The following is a 7,432-nucleotide window of genomic DNA, read 5'->3' on the forward strand; positions in this document are numbered from 1 at the left end:
ACCCTCTCTTTCTAAATTTATCTGCCAAAATTGTTGCCACCCCTATTACTAGTCTGTTCAACTTCTCTTTCGTATCGTCTGAGATTCCCAAAGATTGGAAAGCTGCCGCGGTCATCCCCCTCTTCAAAGGGGGTGATACTCTAGACCCAAACTGCTACAGACCTATATCTGTCCTACCCTGTCTTTCTAAGGTCTTTGAAAGCCAAGTTAACATACAAATTATCGACCATTTCGAATCCCACTATACCTTCTCCGCTATGCAATCTGGTTTCAGAGCTGGTCATGGGTGCACCTCAGCCACGCTCAAGGTCCTAAACGACATCAGGACCGCCATCAATAAGAGACATTAGTGTGCATCCGTACTCATCGACCTGGGAAAGGCTTTTTGACTCTGTCAATCACCACATTCTTATTGGCAGACTCGACAGCCATGATTTCTCAAATGATTGCGTCGCCTGATTTACCAACTACTTCTCTGACAGAGTTCAGTGTGTCAAATCGGAGGGCCTGTTGTCCGGACCTCTGGCAGTCTCTATGGGGGTGCCACAGGTTTCAATCCTCGGGCCGACTATTTTCTCTGTATACATCAATGATGTTGCTCTTGCTGCTGGTGATTCTCTGATACACCTCTACGCAGACGACACCATTCTGTATACCTCTGGCCCCTCTTTGGACACTGTGTTAACTAACCTCCAGACGAGCTTCAATGCTCGGGGCCTCCCGGGTGGCGCAGTGGTCTAGGGCACTGCATCGCAGCGCTAGCTGTGCCACCAGAGACTCTGGGTTCGCGCCCAGGCTCTGTCGCAGCCGGCCGCGACCAGGAGGTCCGTGGGGCGACACACAATTGGCCTAGTGTTGTCCAGGTTAGGGAGGGTTTGGCCGGTAGGGATATCCTTGTCTCATCGAGCACCAGCGACTCCTGTGGCGGTCCGGGTGCAGTGCGCGCTAACCAAGGTAGCCAGGTGCACTGTGTTTCCTCCGACATATTGGTGCGGCTGGCTTCCTGGTTGGAGGCGAGCTGTTTCTGGAAGTTTGCGGCTTGGTTGGGTTGTGTTTCGACCTTCGTCTCTCCCGAGCCCGTACGGGAGTTGTAGCGATGAGACAAAATAGTCATTACTAACAATTGGATACCACGAAATTGGGGAGAAAAGGGGGTAAAATAAATTTGTGTAGGTGTACAATCTTGTCCCTGACATCCTTGGAGAGCTCTTTGGTCTTGGCCATGGTGGACAGTTTGGAATCTGATTGATTGATTTCTTCTGTGGACAGGTGTATTTTATTTTATACAGGTCCTAATCAGCTTGTTACCTGTATAAAATACACCTGTCCACAGAAGAAATCAATCAATCAGATTCCAAACTGTCCACCATGGCCAAGACCAAAGAGCTCTCCAAGGATGTCAGGGACAAGATTGTACACCTACACAAGGCTGGAATGGGCCATCGCCAAAGCAGCTTGGTGAGAAGGTGATAACAGTTGGTGCGATTATTCGCAAATGGAAGAAACACAAAATAACTGTCAATCTCCCTCTGAGATCTCACCTCGTGGAGTTGCAATGATCATGAGAACGGTGAGGAATCAGCCCAGAACTATGATCTCAAGGCAGCTGGGACCATAGTCACCAAGAAAACAATTGGTAACACACTACGTCGTGAAGGACTGAAATCCTGCAGCGCCCTCAAGAAAGCACATGTACATGCCCGTCTGAAGTTTGCCAATGGCGATCTGAATGATTCCGAGGACAACTGGGTGAATGTGTTGTGGTCAGATGAGACCAAAATGGAGCTCTTTGGCATTAACTCAACTCGCCGTGTTTGGAGGAGGAATGCTGCCTATGACCCTAAGAAAACCACCCCCACCATCAAACATGGAGGTGGAAACATGCTTTGGGAGTGTTTTTCTGCTAAGGGGACAGGACAACTTCACCGCATCAAAGGGACGATGGACGGGGCCATGTACCGTCAAATCTTGGGTGAGAACCTCCTTCCCTCAGCCAGGGCATTGAAAATGGGTCATGGATGGGTATTCCAGCATGACAATGCCCCAAAACACACGGCCAAGGCAACACAGGAGTGGCTCAAGAAGAAGCACATTACGGTCCTGGAGTGGCCTAGCCAGTCTCCACACCTTAATCCCATAGAAAATCTGTGGAGGGAGCAGAAGGTTCGAGTTGCCAAACGTCAGCCTCGAAACCTTAATGATTTGGAGAAGATCTGCAAAGAGGAGTGGGACAAAATCCCTCCTGAGATGTGTGCAAACCTGGTGGCCAACTACAAGAAATGTCTGACCTCTGTGATTGCCAACAAGGATTTTGCCACAAAGTACTAAGTCATGTTTTGCAGAGGGGTCAAATACTTATTTCCCTCATTAAAATGCAAATCAATTTATAACATTTTTGACATACGTTTTTCTAGATTTTGTTGTTGTTATTCTGTCTCTTACTGTTCAAATAAACCTACCATTAAAATTATAGACTGATAATTTCTTTGTCAGTAGGCAAACATACAAAATCAGCAGGGGATCAAATACTTTTTTCCCTCACTGTACCTACCTCATCCCCATACTGTATTTATTTATTTATCTTGCTCCTTTGCACTCCAGTATCTCTACTTTCACATTCATCATCTGCACATCTACCATTCCAGTAATTCGTTGCTATATTGTAATTACTTCGCCACCATGGCCTATTTATTGCCTTAACTCCCTTTTCTTACCTCATTTGCACTCACTGTATATAGACTTTTTTGTTTTCTTTTGTTCTGCTGTATTATTGACTGTATGTTTTGTTTATTCCATGTGTAACTCTGTGTTGTTGTATGTGTCAAATTGCTTTGCTTTATCTTGGCCAGGTCACAGTTGCAAATGAGAACTTGTTCTCAACTAGCCTACCTGGTTAAATAAAGGTTAAATAAAAAATTCAATTAAAAAAAATATCACTCACAACCAAACATGGTGAACAGAGGGTTAATTTAAATCGGCTTGACTATGGCAAGACTTAAAAATGGCTGTCTAGCAATGATCAACAACCAACTTGAGCTTGAAGAATTTTGAATGTGCAAGGATTGTACAACCCAGCTGCACAAAGCTCTTATTTACTTACCGAGAAAGACTCACAGCTGTAATCGCTGCCAAAGGTGATTCGAACATGTATTGACTCAGGGTTATAAATACTCATGTCAATGAGATACTTCTGTATAATCATTTTTAATACATTTGCAAAAAATAAATAAATGTTTTCACTTTGGCATTTAGGGACATTGTGTGTAAATGGGTGAGAAAAAAAATATTTAATCCATTTTGAATTCAGGCTGTAACACAGTGGCACTCATTGTGCAGCCTGCGAGCCCTTAATTTGCGGCTCACGGTGATTTGCCTATTTTCTATTCATAATCCATAATGATAAAATTTCAATTCAATGCATGTCTGAATCACTTCACTGAAAATATTGATTGTTCCCTGGATGGCAGATAGATGCCAGTATAGCGCAGCTGTTGAACAGAAAGGCCGAAATAGAACGTTTCCCGAAACAGAATGCAACTGCTCAGCTAAAGCGACTGACCAATATCAGTTTGCTGCTAGCTAATTTTGCAGGCTGGTCGACATGGATAGATTTATTGTTAAAAAAAAAAAAGAGAAAGAAAGGTAAATCTATTGACAATGAAAATGAGGGGTGGAGCTGGAGAACAATGTGACAGCTATGAACAAACAACCACCGGAGAACCAGGAAAATCAGGAAGATGGCAGCGGGGAAATGCAGCTAGCTAACGTGGCTCCGGTGGCCAAGAGAAGGATGCAGTCTATTCAAGAAGAACACAGGAAGTTCTAGGAGAAATGGACAGACAACTGTTTTTTTGTACTGCATAATGGGGCTAGCTCACTTTGCCTTATTTGCTGGAAGGCGGTCGATTGTTTTAAACGAGCAAATTTAGAGCGTTATTTCCAGTCACACCATGCCCACTTTGACAAAACATATCTGCAACAAAGCAACCTCTGTCGTGGAAATTCAGTACTAAGAGAGACTTTGTTCAAACAATCATCTTTATTTAATATCGATTAATTATTGCAGTAATGAAACCGTCAACTGCCTAACTGAAAATGAAAAAAACCCAGATATTATATAGGACCTACAAATGCTTAGTCAGACTGGTTCCAACTCCCAAAAGCCACCTTGGTTATCTACACAGGATGGTGTTTTACCCCCAACCCGGCTTAGTTTCCCAGATGCCAGGAAGATGAGACAATGAGAGATTGTTCTAAACTCCTCCAGGCTATCTCTATCTTGGGTCACACACACCACATTTTGTCTATGGAATGCTAGCTGTAGGTTTTTAGCCTCCTCTCAGTTTACACATATATTTTATAAGAACAGAAATGTCTTACTATTAGTATATAAGTGTTAACTATTAATGTCAAACAAATCAGGTAAATCATTTTTCTGTCACACCTCAGAAACAAGACAAAAGCGCAACTCAAAGGACAGCTCAAAGGACAACAACAAATGTTGGACAGATCTAGCACTGTTGCAGAGAAAACGACAGAGGCAATGTATGAGATTGCTTGGCTACTCGTGAGAAACAAGGCCTTCAGAGATGCAGAGATTGTCAAATAATGTTTTTTGTCCTCAGCCGAAATATTGGTTGCCGATTTCACAAACAACTTGCTTCAAAATAGCTTCCTTAAGGGACTGCAACTCTCCGACTCGACCATAACAAGATGTATAGAAGACATTGGCGAGGACATCGTTAAGCAACTGATTACTGACATGTCCGTGGCGCTGTGTTTTAGTATTGCGCTTGATGAAAGCACTGATGTAAGTGACATTGCATGTAAGTGACAATTATGTGTTTGTATCCGCTTTCATCAAAACAAATCGTTCAGAGAGGAACTTTTATGTTTACTGCCCCTTCAGGGACAAACACGAGAAGAGGATATTCTGAAAGCCCTCAAATCTGGCATCTGTGTGCACTGACGGCGCCCCGAGCATGCGAGGGAAGAAGAAGGGACTCATAGGCCTGACGAGAAAGAGAAAGGATATTCCCGAATTTGTTAGTTTCATTGTATCATTCATCAGGAAGCACTTGTGGCTAAACTCAAAGAATGTGATGCAGCAAGTCATTTGCGTGGTGAACATTATGATTGCGAGGGCACTCAGTTCCGTGAGTTGCTGGAGGAATACCAGACAGAATACGGCAACTTGATATTCCACAATGAGGTGAGATGTCTGTCTCGTGGCAGAGTTTTAGAAAGATTTCTCTCTCTCTTCCCTCAAATCCGTGAATTTGTTGCAAGCAAGGGGAGAGAGGAGCCAGAGCTGGATGATCCAATGTGGATATTAAAGCTGGCTTTTTAAACTAACATCACCTACCACCTGATCACGGTGAATATCCTGCTCCAAGGGAAAGCTACATCTCTGGGCAAAATGCTGCGTGTGGTCACAACATTTCAAAATAAAATCATCTCACTGTTCATACCTGACAGACAGTTTGTTCATTTCCCAAAACTCAGACCAGTCACCACATCCAACCCAGACATACTGCAACATTTTAGCTATGATGCATTTGTGCATGTGTTGGAAGAGTTGAAGTTGGAGTTTGAGTCAAGATTCAAGGATTCATGGAGTACAAGGAGTTTTTCAACTTCATTGAGGACCCCTTTCATGTGCCAGTGTCATCTTTGACCCCAGTCATCACAGCCATCTGTCCTGACCGTGCTGGCATAGAGAGTGAGATAGTGGAGCTGCAGGCAAAAATTACATATTGTAAGGTGAACTAAGATCAGGTGTTGCCCATTTCTGGTGCCTTGTGTCAGACACAGAGTATCCACTTCTGAAGCACTGTGTGCAAAAGATGACCATTTTTGTCAGCACTTACAGTGGGGCAAAAAAGTATTTAGTCAGCCACCAATTGTGAAAGTTCTCCCACTTAAAAAGATGAGGCCTGTAGTTTTCATCATAGGTACACTTCAACTATGACAGACAAAATGAGAAAAAAAATCTCTTGGCCATAGTGGAGTTTGGAGTGTGACTGTTTGAGGTTGTGGACAGGTGTCTTTTATACTGATGACAAGTTCAAACAGGTGCCATTAATACAGGTAACGAGTGGAGGACAGAGGAGCCTCTTAAAGAAGTTACAGGTCTGTGAGAGCCAGAAATCTTGCTTGTTTGTAGGTGACCAAATACTTATTTTCCACCATAATTTGCAAATAAATTAATTAAAAATCCTACAATGTGATTTTCCGGATTTTTTCTCTCATTTTGTCTGTCATAGTTGAAGTGTACCTATGATGAAAATTACAGGCCTCTCTCATCTTTTTAAGTGGTTGAACTTGCACAATTGGTGGCTGACTAAATCCTTTTTTGCCCCACTGTATTCATGTGAAGCTGTCACGACGTCTGCTGAAGTCGGTCCCTCTCCTTGTTCGGGTGGCGTTCGGCGGTCAACGTCACTGGCCTTCTAGCCACCGCCGATCCACTTTTCCATTTGTTTTGTCTATGTCTTACACACCTGAAACTGTAACTAGGCCACACCGGAACAATCAATGTCGTTTTGGTAAGCAGCTCCAGTGTATATTTGGCCTCGTGTTTAGGTTATTGTCCTGCTGAAAGGTGAATTTATCTCCCAGTGTCTGTTGGAAAGCAGACAACCAGGTTTTCCTTTAAGATTTTGCCTGTGCTTAGCTCTATTCCATTTTAATTTTTTTTAACTCCCTAGTCCTTGCCGTTGACAAGCATACCCATAACATGATTCACCCACCACCATGTTTGAAAATACGAAGAGTGGAACTGAATAATATGTTGGATTTGTGAAAACATAACTGTATTCAGGACATACATTTTCGGCAGTATTACTTTAGTGCCTCGTTGCAAACAGGATGCATGTTTTGTAATATTTTTTTGTTCTGCACTCTGTCATTTAGGTTAATATTGTGGAGTAACTACAATGTTGTGACCATCAGTTCTTTCCTATGATAGGTATTAAACTTGGAACTGTTTTAAAGTTGGGTGAAATCCCTGAGCAGTTTCCATCCTCTCCGGCAACTGGGTTAGGTAGAACGCCTGTATCTTCGTAGTGACTGGGTGTAATTAATAACTTCACCAGGCTCAAAGGGATATTCAATGTCTGCTTTTTTATGTTTACACATCTACCAATAGGTGCCATTCTTTGCAAGGCCCAGGGAACCCTCCCTGGTTTTTGTGGTTGAATCTGTGTTTGAAATGCACTGCTCGACTGAGGGACATAGTCATAAACTCATCTCTATTATGTTAAACACTTATTTCACACAGAGTGAGTCCATGCAATGTATTATGTGGCTTATTAAGCAAATGTTAACTCCTTAACTTATTTAGGCTTTCCATAAAACAGGTTTATTACTCATTGACAATTAATTAAATGAAAAGCTGAAAACTGACATTATGGGCTATTGTTTGTAGGCC

This window comes from Oncorhynchus nerka, linkage group LG27 (genome assembly GCF_034236695.1).
Source record: "Oncorhynchus nerka isolate Pitt River linkage group LG27, Oner_Uvic_2.0, whole genome shotgun sequence".
NCBI lineage: Eukaryota > Metazoa > Chordata > Actinopteri > Salmoniformes > Salmonidae > Oncorhynchus > Oncorhynchus nerka.